General features: G+C 42.6%; 1 protein-coding gene across 4 annotated transcripts in view; it reads left to right on the top strand.

Annotated features, from left to right (window-relative positions):
* LOC126088534 (uncharacterized) overlaps window positions 1–12,950 on the top strand; it is a 200,549-nt gene that overhangs the window by 64,508 nt on the left and 123,091 nt on the right. The window lies entirely within an intron of this gene.

The raw sequence follows: 12,950 nt of genomic DNA, 5'->3' as shown, positions 1-12,950 counted from the left end.
CAGAAATGTAGTGTCTGGCAAGGTTGTGTGCATGCATAGGCACGTGATCCAGGAGAGAAGCAGGCAACTGTGTGTTCCATTCGTGTGATGGGGCAATGTGTAAGGACATCATGAGGTTCACATTGCACAATTTGTTGAAGAAGAGGTTATACCAGCATATATTCATCACTGGATGGTAGCCATATAATGGGGGACTGTGTGTCCGACAAGTCAGTGACAAAGTGAAGTGCCCATTTCTGAGAAGGCCAGGTGTGTTTGAGTTATGACCTGAAATCAGGTCAGACAAACACCGTAATCATGGCTGAATTCATCATCAAGATGAGTTATCTGGTGAGAGGTTATCAGTGTGTCACAATGTGAATGTTGGCATTGATTGTGGGGGCATGTGTTTGGAAAAGTGTGGACAATTGTGCACAACAGATTGGGTTCCCAGAAGGTGTGAGGGCTGTGGGTTGTGAAGCAGCTCAGAAAATAAGAAAAGGACCTGCATACAGAGTGAGCAATACAACCCCTGTTCTGGTATCATGAAGACCCCGTTTTCCGGGAGTAGATTGTCCCTGGTGATGAGAGCTGGTGCCATCATTTCAAGCCAGAGAGAGAAAGCAGAACAGGACGCAAATGGAAGCATGCATCATCACCTCTTCCTAAAAAGTTCAGAGCTGTGCCTACAACAGGCAAGGTGATGCTTACCGTCGTTTTTGATGTCTGAGGTCTGATACTTATTGAATTCCTCAAGCACAGAAAAACTGTTAACAGTGACATGTACTTTGAGACACTTCACAGCCTCTGCAACTCCTTCAAGAACAAGCAGCTGGGATGCTCCATGGAGGGGGTCATTCTGCTCAACAATAATATGTGTCCACATGTTTTCAAGGTCACACAAATTGTAATGGCCAAGTTTAAGTGGGATCAGTTAGAGCATCCGCCCTACAGCCTGGACATGTTGCCTTGCAAAAGCATATCTCAAAGGAAAGTGCTTCGGTTCAGATGACAAATTGGAGGACACAGTGGTCTGACTCCTGTCACAGCCACAGAAATTCTGGGAACAGGGAATCCTGCAACTCATCAAACAGTGTGATAGTTGTGCTTAGTCCTCCAGTGATTACTTTTGAATAAATATATCAATTATACTCACAGTGTTGCTTTGTACCTTTTCCTTTGAACACATCTCATATTAGCACACTGGAACAGATCAGTACCTACAATTACAGTGGCAAAGTTAACTATTCTGTTGGGCACAAGATACAGTTCACACTTACACAAAAACATCACAGTTTGCATTTGGCACTGTGCTTTAGTAACTTATCAGAAAGTGTTGGAATTGTGTGAATAATATATTTCATGTGAGACAGCGGCAAAGTGCATCATCTGTAATGTAATAGAGCTCTATGGTGCTATTGTATGCTCTGAGTTTTATGTGTGTAATGTAATGTTCCTTGGTTGTTGTGTTCGATGTATTTTACCTGGAAGTGTGAATATAGTTATTGGCACTAGATATCTTTTACACACTATTACTTATTAAACTGTGTCGACTCTAATATAAAGGATCGCACTTCAATAGTTCATTCACTTCAGTTGATAATGGATATCAGCATGTCCAACAATCACTAGTTTCTACGACAACATTCCACACACTTGCTAACCGCAACACAGTTAATTTAATATGTTTCTTAATAACTGCAATCATTCAAAAGTCTTTAAACATTAATGTTAATGAGTCTCACAGTTGTCAGTGCACATATTTTTGCCTGTAGAAATGTGCAAGATTGTGAATGAGCTAACAGAGGGTGCACCCAACATAGGTCTTATTGTGGGCTTTCAAACCACTAATTTTGGGTGACATCCAACTGCTTACAGACAGGTGTAAGAATAAACTGTTTACATGTATGAGCACCATATAGCAAATTAGGATAAAATACATGAAATAATTATTTATTTAATTAATTAATGCTGTATGTCATTTTGTACATAAAAAATAAAGTAACAAAAATGTGTTGTCAAAGTTCAAGATCTAACAATGATTATGATGAAAACTCTGATGGAAAATGGGGATACTTACGAATTTAAATGCAATTCAGTTAATTAGTTTCTGATAATTCAAAGTAAGTGGGATTGCTAGGCTTTCTATTGGTATCGGTCACTTTCCTGAAATATACCAATTAGCTCCGGGTTTTGCATGTTGCAGACTATAGTATTTTCTAATTATGAGAGCCCTAATGAAAAGTAATTACATCGGTGTAGACAGAAGAACCAGAATAATAATCTGAACCATATATTAAAGAGAATTAAGTGTTTCATACCAGTAGATAAAAATACTGAAAATAAGATAAAAATCATTTAAAAAATTGGTTATTTTTGAGAGTAGAAAAACTTAACGGATTGGAAGAATCCACCTACTATGTCACAAGTTGTTACATTTATCTCAGCTCCATCTTAGTGGAGCTGGGCTCTAAATGTGCTTTTTCTGGAAATGTTACAGACAATCTACTGTACTAGCTTAAATTGGCCTTTATATAGTGTTGCCTGTTATCTAATATATAGTGGTGCCTGTTATCTAATATTTAAATGTGAGACAGAAGAAACATGTCAATCTAGAATGTGGTATCAGCATATGCTGGCTGCTCACTGCTCCTTGATGATTTGGCTGCTATATATAGAAGAAGTGTTGAAAGCACAATAACTTTCTGGGCTGTTTTACCCAAAGCATGTTTAAGTTATGACTATGGAAAAGGTAACTAAAACTAACTCTTGACTACTAACTGTGAGATTTGGTGCCCATGCCACATGTGCTGCATTGTTACGTCTCTCTTTATGTGCTGGGTGCTGAATACTTCCAATGTGCTTACCATTTCTCACTTTTTTTAATTGTTCCGCACCTTGGGTAGGCACTAGGAGTGCTAGGAATATTTATTTACAATATTTACACTATGTGATCAAAAGTATCAGGACACCCCCAAAAACATATGTTTTTCATAATAGGTGTATTGTGTTGCCACTAACTGCCAGGTACTCCATATCAGCACCTCAGTAGTCATTAGACATTGTGAGAGAGAAAAATGGGGCACTCTGCAGAACTCATGGACTTTGAATGTGGTCAGGTAATTGGGTGTCACTTGTGTCATACATCTGTATGCAAGATTTCCACACTCTGAAACGTCCCTGAGCTCACTGTTTCCAATGTGATAGTGAAGTGGAAACGTGAAGGGACACGTACAGCACAAAAGCGTACAGGCCGACCTTGTCTGTTGACCAACAGAGACCACCGATAGTTGAAGAGGGTTGTAATGTGTAATAGGCATATATCTATCCAGACCATCACACAGGAATTCCAGGCTGCATCTGGATCCACTGCAAGTACTATGACAGTTAGGTGGGAGGTGAGAAAACTTGGAATTCATGGTTGAGCGGCTGTTCATAAGCCACACATCACACGGGTAAATGCCAAACCACACCTCGCTTGGTGTACAGAGTGTAAACATTGGATGATTGAAAGTGGAAAAACGTTGTGTAGAGTGATGAATCACGGTACACAATGTGGCGATCTGATGGAAGGGTGTGGGTATGGCAAATGCCCGGTGAATGTCATCTGCCCGGTGAATGTCATCTCATTCAGATGAGGCGGTATTATGGTGTGGTCATGTTTTTCATTGAGGGGGCTTGCACCCCTTGTTTTCAGCACCTTTTTGCTTCCCACTGTTGAAGAGAAATTTGAGGATGGCGACAGCATCTTTCAACATGATCGAGCACCTGTTCATAGTGCACTGCCTGTGGCAGAATGGTTACACGACAATAACATCTCTGTAACAGACTGGCCTGCACAGAGTCCTGACCTGAATCCTATAGAACACCTTTGGGATGTTTTGGAATGCCACCTTCATGCCACGCCTCACCGACTGACATCAATACCTCTCCTCAGTGCAGCACTCCATGAAGAATGGGCTGCCATTCCCCAAGAAATCTTCCAGCATTTGATTCAACTTATTCCTGCGAGAGTGGAAGCTGACATCAATGCTAAGGGTGGGCCAACACCACATTGAATTCCAGCATTACAGATGGAGGGTTCCACGAACTTTCATTTTCAGCCAGGTGTCTGAATACTTTTGATCACATAGTGTAAGTGCACATATTCTTTTACATAGAGACATATTGAAAACTGCATCCTTTTTGTTGTCATGCGTTTCATAAATGGTCGTCATAGATATGCAACAAGTCAAAAGAAGTCCATCGCACAAGAATTCCAGACTGCATCAGGATCCACTGCAAGTACTGTGACACTGAGGCAGGAGGTGAGAAAACTTGGATTTCGTGGCCGAGTGGTTCATCACAAGCCACACATCACACCGGTAAATGCCAAACGATGCCTCGCTTGGTGGAAGGAGTGTAAACATTGGGCGATTGAAAGTGGAAAAACATGTACAGTGATGAATCACGATACACAATGTGGCAATCCGATGGGAGGGTGTGGGTATGGCGAATGCCCAGTGAACGTCACCTACCAGCATATGTAGTGCCAACAGTAAAATTTGGAGGCAGTGGTGTTATAGAGTGGTCATGTTTTTCATGGAGGGGGCTTGCACCCCTTGTCGTTTTGTATGGCACTATCACAGCACAGGCCTACATTGATGTTTTGAGCACCTCCTTGCTTCCCACTGTTGAAGAGCAATTTGGGGATGACAACTGCATCTTTCATCATGATCGAGCACCTGTTCATAATGCATGGCCTGTGGTGACAATAACATACCTGTGATTAATGGACTGGCCTGCAAAGAGTCCTGACGTGAATCCTATAGAACATCTTTGGGATGTTTTGGAATGCGGATTTCATGGCAGGCCTCACCAACTGACATCAGTGCAGCACTCCATGAAGAATGGGCTGCCATTCCCCAAGAAACCTTCCAGCATGATTGAACATATGCCTGTGAGAGTGGAAGCTGTCATCAAGGCTAAGGGTGGGCCAACACCATATTCAAATCCAGCATTACCGATGGAGGGGGGGCATGAACTTGTAAGTCATTTTCAGATTTTCAGCCACGTGTCCGGATACTTTTGATCACACAGTGTATTATGGTGTGCTGAAAAGTAATTCTTTGGATTTTTTATGTAAAAACTCTTAAAGCTATTTAAATTAACCAAACATTTTTAACGTTCTAGCAACTTTATTCTTCGTGTCTACAAATTTATTTCTCAACATAGTTACCTGGCATCTAACACATTTCTACATCTACATCTACATCTACATCCATACTCCGCAAGCCACCTGACGGTGTGTGGCGGAGGGTACCTTGAGTACCTCTATCGGTTCTCCCTTCTATTCCAGTCTCGTATTGTTTGTGGAAAGAAGGATTGTTGATATGCCTCTGTGTGGGCTCTAATCTCTCTGATTTTATCCTCATGGTCTCTTCGCGAGATATATGTAGGAGGGAACAATATACTGCTTGACTCTTCAGTGAAGGTATGTTCTCGAAACTTTGACAAAAGCCCGTACCGAGCTACTGAGCATCTCTCCTGCAGAGTCTTCCACTGGAGTTTATCTATCATCTCTGTAACGCTTTCGCGATTACTAAATGATCCTGTAACGAAGCGTGCTGCTCTCCGTTGGATCTTCTCTATATCTTCTATCAACCCTATCTGGTATGGATCCCACACTGCTGAGCAGTATTCAAGCAGTGGGCAAACAAGCATACTGTAACCTACTTCCTTTGTTTTCGGATTGCATTTCCTTAGGATTCTTCCAATGAATCTCAGTCTGCCATCTGCTTTACCGACGATCAACATTATATGATCTATCCCAGATAATTTATGGAATTAACTGCTTCCAGTTGCTGACCTGCTATTTTGTAGCTAAATGATAAAGGATCTATCTTTCTGTGTATTTGAAGCACATTATACTTGTCTACATTGAGATTCAATTGCCATTCCCTGCACCATGCGTCAATTCGCTGCAGATCCTCCTGCATTTCAGTACAATTTTCCATTGTTACATCCTCTCGATACACCACAGCATCATCTGCAAAAAGCCTCAGTGAACTTCCGATGTCATCCACCAGGTCATTTATGTATATTGTGAATAGCAACGGTCCTATGACACACCCCTGCGGCACACCTGAAATCACTCTTACTTCGGAAGACTTCTCTCCATTGAGAATGACATGCTGCGTCCTGTTATCTAGGAACTCCTCAATCCAATCACACAATTGGTCTGATAGTCCATATGCTCTTACTTTGTTCATTAAACGACTATGGGGAACTGTATCGAACGCCTTGTGGAAGTCAAGAAACACGGCATCTACCTGTGAACCCGTGTCTATGGCCCTCTGAGTCTCGTGGACGAATAGCACGAGCTGGGTTTCACATGACCGTCTTTTTCGAAACCCATGCTGATTCCTACAGAGTAGATTTCTAGTCTCCAGAAAAGTCATTATACTCGAACACAATACGTGTTCCAAAATTCTACAACTGATCGACGTTAGAGATATAGGTCTATAGTTCTGCACATCTGTTCGAGGTCCCTTCTTGAAAACGGGGATGACCTGTGCCCTTTTCCAATCCTTTGGAACGCTACGCTCTTCTAGAGACCTGCGGTACACCGCTGCAAGGAGGGGGGCAAGTTCCTTCGCGTACTCTGTGTAAAATTGAACTGGTATCCCATCAGGTCCAGCGGCCTTTCCTCTTTTGAGCGATTTAAATTGTTTCTCTATCCCTCTGTCGTCTATTTCGATATCTACCATTTTGTCATCTGTGCGACAATCTAGAGAAGGAACTACAGTGCAATATTCCTCTGTGAAACAACTTTGGAAAAAGACATTTAGTATTTCGGCCTTTAGTCTGTCATCCTCTGTTTCAGTACCATTTTGGTCACAGAGTGTCTGGACATTTTGTTTTGATCCACTTACTGCTTTGACATAAGACCAAAATTTCTTAGGATTTTCTGCCAAGTCAGTACATAGAACTTTACTTTCGAATTCATTGAATGCCTCTCACATAGCCCTCCTCACATTACATTTCGCTTCGCGTAATTTTTGTTTGTCTGCAAGGCTTTGGCTATGTTTATGTTTGCTGTGAAGTTCCCTTTGCTTCCGCAGCAGTTTTCTAACTCGGTTGTTGTACCACGGTGGCTCTTTTCCATCTCTTACGATCTTGTTTGGCACATACTCATCTAACGCATATTGTAGGACAGTTTTGAACTTTGTCCACTGATCCTCAACACTATCTGTACTAGAGACAAAACTTTTGTGTTGAGCCAACAGGTACTCTGAAATCTGCTTTTTGTCACTTTTTCTAAACAGAAAAATCTTCCTACCCTTTTTAATATTCCTATTTACGGCTGAAATCATCGATGCCGTAACCGCTGTATGATCGCTGATTCCCTGTTCTGCGTTAACTTTTTCAAATAGTTCGGGTCTGTTTGTCACCAGAAGGTCTAATATGTTATCGCCACGAGTCGGTTCTCTGTTTAACTGCTCAAGGTAGTTATCAGATAAAGCACTTAAAAAAATTTCACTGGATTCTTTGTCCCTGCCACCTGCTATGAACGTTTGAGTCTCCCAGTCTATATCAGGCAAATTAAAAAAAACATCCAATTACCATGTCTGAGCCTGCTTTAACCGTGACCTTCACCCAAATCATTTCACATTTCGGATCTCCGTCAATTTCCTTCGATACTATTGCACTTCTTATCGCTATAAACACGCCTCCCCCTTCACTGTTCAGCCTGTCTCTGTGGTATACATTCCAATCTGAGTTTAGGATTTCATTACTGTTTACGTCTGGTTTCAGCCAACTTTCTGTCCCTAGTACTATATGGGCATTGTGTGTTTATTAATGAGAGCAGTTCTGGGGCCTTTCTATAGACGCTCCTGCAGTTTACTATTAGCACATTAATATTGTTATTCCCTATTGCATTTTGCCTACTCCTACCTTGCCGCGTCTCAGGAGGCGTCTTGTCGGGCCTAGGGAGGGGATTCTCTAACCTAAAAAACCCCCATGTGCACTCCACACGTACTCCGCTACCCTTGCAGCCGCTTCCGGCGTGTAGTGCACGCCTGACCTATTCAGGGGGACCCTACATTTCTCCACCTGATAGCGGAGGTCGAGAAATTTGCACCCCAGATCTCCGCAGAATCGTCTGAGCCTCTGGTTTAAGCCTTCCACTCGGCTCCAAACCAGAGGACCACTATCGGTTCTGGGAACGATACTACAAATAGTTAGCTCTGATTCCACCCCACGAGCGAGGCTTTCCGCCTTCACCAATTCCGCCAACCGCCTGTACGAACTGAGGATGACCTCTGAACCCAGACGGCAGGAGTCATTGGTGCCGACATGAGCAACAATTTGCAGTCGGGTGCACCCAGTGCTCTCTATCGCCGCCGGTAGGGCCTCCTCCACATCTCGGATGAGACCCCCTGGCAAGCAGACAGAGTGAACACTGGCCTTCTTCCCCGACCTTCCCGCTATTTCCCTAAGGGGCTCCATCACCCGCCTAACATTGGAGCTCCCAATAACTAATAAACCCCTCCCCCCGTGTGCCTGCTCGGACCTTGCTGAAGGAGCAGCCACATGTCCACTCACAGGCAGAGCGGGCGATGCCACACGGCCAGCCTCCACATTGACCCTCCACCTCGTGCGCTGCGAACGCCGCTGAACCCACCACTCCCCTTGGGGAGAGGGTGGCCCAACCGTGCCCGGTACCTGCAAAGATGCCTCGACAGCAGGAACAGTGGCTGAAGCATGTAACACCTGGAGTGTACCTTGCGACACACCAGACTTCCCACTGCCACTACACTCCGAGGCAGCAGCCTGAAGACGGCTGATCGCGGCCATCAATACGCTCAGCTGTTCGCGAACAGTGGCCAGCTCCTCCTGCATCCGTACACAGCAGTCACACATCCTGTCCATCCTAAGGAATCAATTTACTGAAGAGAGTTAATCAACCTTTAACTAGACTGCTAATTCACTAAAGGCAGCTGTTTATTCACTAAACTGTGGTTGCTAGCTACTTCTTGTAGAAAACAATGAAAATAGCACTACCTGTCTCTGGACTGTATTGAAAACAAATACTAGCACTACTGGCACTATGGTTGACTAAAGGGACTCTCTCTGACTGTATTCAAAACAAACACGAAATCTATGGAACACTATTAATAGCACCTGACAATTAAAGCTTCCTAAAAGCAAATACACACGGAAGAAGAAGTGACAAGTAAGAAAAATACAATTAATACTTAAATTAAGGTAGCTCGCTGCACAGCAGACGTGAAGCAGACGGCAGTTACGACGACACTGACACTACTGGCACTATGGCTGACTAAAGGGGCTCTCTCTGACTGTATTCAAAACAAACACGAAATCTATGGAACACTATTAATAGCACCCGACAATTAAAGCTTCCTAAAAGCAAATACACATGGAAGAAGAAGTGACAAGTAAGAAAAATACAGTTAATACTTAAATTAAGGTAGTTCGCTGCACAGCAGACGTGAAGCAGACGGCAGTTACGACGACACTCAATTCTCTCAATAAGAGACCAGTTTGTTGATACTGTTATTGTAGAATGTTTGACTTTGTTGACAGAGGCACAAACTCACCTCTGCTTGCACCTCTTCATCGCTATCAAAATGAAGTAGTCAAAGCTACACTGCCATGTCGCATGCTGCAATTCTGAGCTCTCTAGCAGCAGAAGAGTGTAAAAAGTAGACATGAAGAATAAAGATGTGTTGTTGTTGTTGTCTTCAGTCCTGAGACTGGTTTGATGCAGCTCTCCATGCTACTCTATCCTGTGCAAGCTTCTTCATCTCCCAGTACCTACTGCAACCTACATCCTTCTGAATCTGCTTAGTGTATTCATCTTCTCCTGATAACGACATCCTCTTGAGTAGTCCCCGCCCGGAGATCCGAATGGGGGACTATTTTACCTCCGGAATATTTTACCCAAGAAGACGCCATCATCATTTAATCATACAGTAAAGCTGCATGCCCTCGGAAAAAATTACGGCCGTAGTTTCCCCTTGCTTTCAGCCGTTCGCAGTACCAGCACAGCAAGGCCGTTTTGGTTATTGTTACAAGGCCAGATCAGTCAATCAACCAGATTGTTGCCCCTGCAACTACTGAAAAGGCTGCTGCCCCTCTTCAGGAACCACACGTTTGTCTGGCCTCTCAACAGATACCCCTCCATTGTGGTTGTACCTACGGTACGGCTACCTGTATCGCTGAGGCACGCAAGCCTCCCCACCAACGGCAAGGTCCATGGTTCATGGGGGGGATGTAGAATGCTAATAATGTTTGTTTTATTTAAAAAGCTTTAAGAGTTTTCACATTAAAATTTGGAAGGATTATGTTTGAGTACACCGTCATACAATACACTCTGACAGCAAAACGTTTACATACAAAATCTACAAAAACCGATCATTTATACTGAAATGTCATCTGTGGAATTTAGAGAAAACTACAAAAGTGGTGAAATTCCAGGAAAAGTACTGACATCAAACTGACAATTTAATTGTTGCTGTACACTGAAATACCATCTGTTGGATTTAGTGCAAATGCAAAGTTGTGATGACTGTCTGCCAGGAGCACACTATTATAGCACCCGACAATTAAAGCTTCCTAAAAGCAAATACACACGGAAGAAGAAGTGACAAGTAAGAAAAATACAGTTAATACTTAAATTAAGGTAGCTCGCTGCACAGCAGACGTGAAGCAGACGGCAGTTACGACGACACTCAATTCTCTCAATAAGAGACCAGTTTGTTGATACTGTTATTGTAGAATGTTTGACTTTGTTGACAGAGGCACAAACTCACCTCTGCTTGCACCTCTTCTCATTGCACATTGACACCAGCAAGCTCACCTCAAGCACATATGGCCACTACCACCATCAGCTCTGACCAGAATGCAATTTTCATATGAATAACAATCTGGAGTGGGACAGGGAAAGGTGAGTTTACCAGGGTGTGGCTGGGGGAGAGGAGAGAAGAGCACTGGCTGGCAGGGTGTGCAGGGCTAGAGACTTCCAAGTGAAACATCAGAAATGGAGTGTGAGGGGAAAATGGGGAGCAGGAAAGGAGAGGAGTGGAAAAGTGGAAAGGACAGGCAGGTACATTGGCAGGGGGCAGCACACAAAGAGGGTGAGGGAATGTAATGGAGGAAGTGATACGATGAGAGGGCAAAAGCTGTTGGGTGGAACACATAAGGTCAGTAGGTTACTGTAAGTTGAGGCCGGGTCAGTAGGTTACTGTAAGTTGAGGCCTGAATAATTTTGGGAGTGGAGAATGCCCTGTAACGATAACTCCCACCTGTGAATTTCATAAAAGCTGGCAGTGGGGGTGAGGATCTAGATGGCCTAGGTTGTGAAGGTGGACATCCAACATCTACTCGTGGTTTCACTGTCCTTCAGCCAATTGCCAACATGCTCACAACAGCACGCGAATTTGGGCCATAACAATCTGCTCCTTGCCAGAGTCTCTTGTGTTAGGTGAATCCCCCCATTTGTCGCCCACATGACCACTTGAATGAATCCTCATTTATCTCTACTGTGATGACATACTTTCCTTATTGTATGTTTGCAGCACTACCAGGCAACATTCAGCCTCATGGGGGACTGTGGTCATAATTTTTAAGCTTGTCAATGTATGTGTTTCTGTCTAGAAATTCACCTTTGGGGTGGAAGGAGTTGGTCATCCACAAAACTCATAGGCTCATACTAAAGTTTACCATATTAGTAAGTAAACTATTTTTAATGAGATTTCCAGATTACAACCTGAATAAGAGTAGTCTTATCATAGTGTGACAAGTGACACAACACTTAGTATCATAAACAGGTCTTATTGAATATGTTAAATCTATAAATTCTCACATTTTTGTATACTTCTCATTCATATGAACTCAACTAAATATCAGTGAGTGCACTACAGATCCCTGAAGTATATGACCTGAGAAAGAATCATGAAGTTCTAAAATCAGACTTTACATCTTGTTTAGGATTCAGTTTTCATTCCTGAGCTATTAGGTGGCAAACATTAGATGAAAAAAGCTTTACATACATTGTATTTTAATGTTACTTATCGCATTGTTTGAAGAAACAGGATGGTGTGCTTTGTTTCAAAGTCCACCATGTTTCCTTTTTATTTTTTGAATGAGTGGATTACAACAAATTTATGCTCAGCTGTGCCCTTGATATAAGTTATTTATAAGTGGAAGGACAAAAATACAACTAATAGAGGGTAATCAATTATTGACAAAATTGTTTAATTGGGTAGATAAAAAATTTACTCACCAAGTAGTGGCAGAACACACACATAAAAGACAGTTGTCATTGGCAAGCTTTTGGAGGCAGTGACTCTTTCTTCAGGCGGAAGGGTCGAAGAGGAAGGAAGGAGGGTGAAAGAAACGGACTGGAGAGGTCTAGAAAAAGGATAGATTTTGGGAAAGTCACCCAGAATCACAGGTCAGGGGAGACTTACTGTATGATATGAGAAGGAAAGACTGATTGTTGGGGACTGCATTGGATGAGATTTGATAACCTGAGAGCTTAAAAGTGGAATACGGGGTACTATGCAGACAGAGATTGCTGCTTAAACATCATGCATGATGTTTAAGCATATTACCCTGTCTTCCACCTTTAATCTCTCAGATTTTCAAACCTCCACTGATGCAGTCTCCAACAATCAGTGTTTCCTTCTCATCCTTCTGCCTGAAGAAGGAGCCACTGCCTCCGGAAGCTTGCCAGTTACAACTGTCTTTTATGTGTGTTTTCTGCTGCCACTTGGTGAGTAGATATTTTATCTATCCAATTAAATAACTTATAGAAACTGTACTATACTTTTTCTCTTCCCTGATGATGACACAAATCATAGTCATAACTGTACTTTGACATGTTTTGTAGTCCTTACAGAATAGTATAGAAATGTAGACATAAATAGTTGTATGAAGATGCATAGTTAAAAACTGATTTT

This window comes from Schistocerca cancellata, chromosome 6, assembly GCF_023864275.1.
Source record: "Schistocerca cancellata isolate TAMUIC-IGC-003103 chromosome 6, iqSchCanc2.1, whole genome shotgun sequence".
In the NCBI taxonomy this organism is placed as follows: Eukaryota; Metazoa; Arthropoda; class Insecta; order Orthoptera; family Acrididae; genus Schistocerca; species Schistocerca cancellata.
This window is presented reverse-complemented; position numbering and strand designations above follow the sequence as displayed.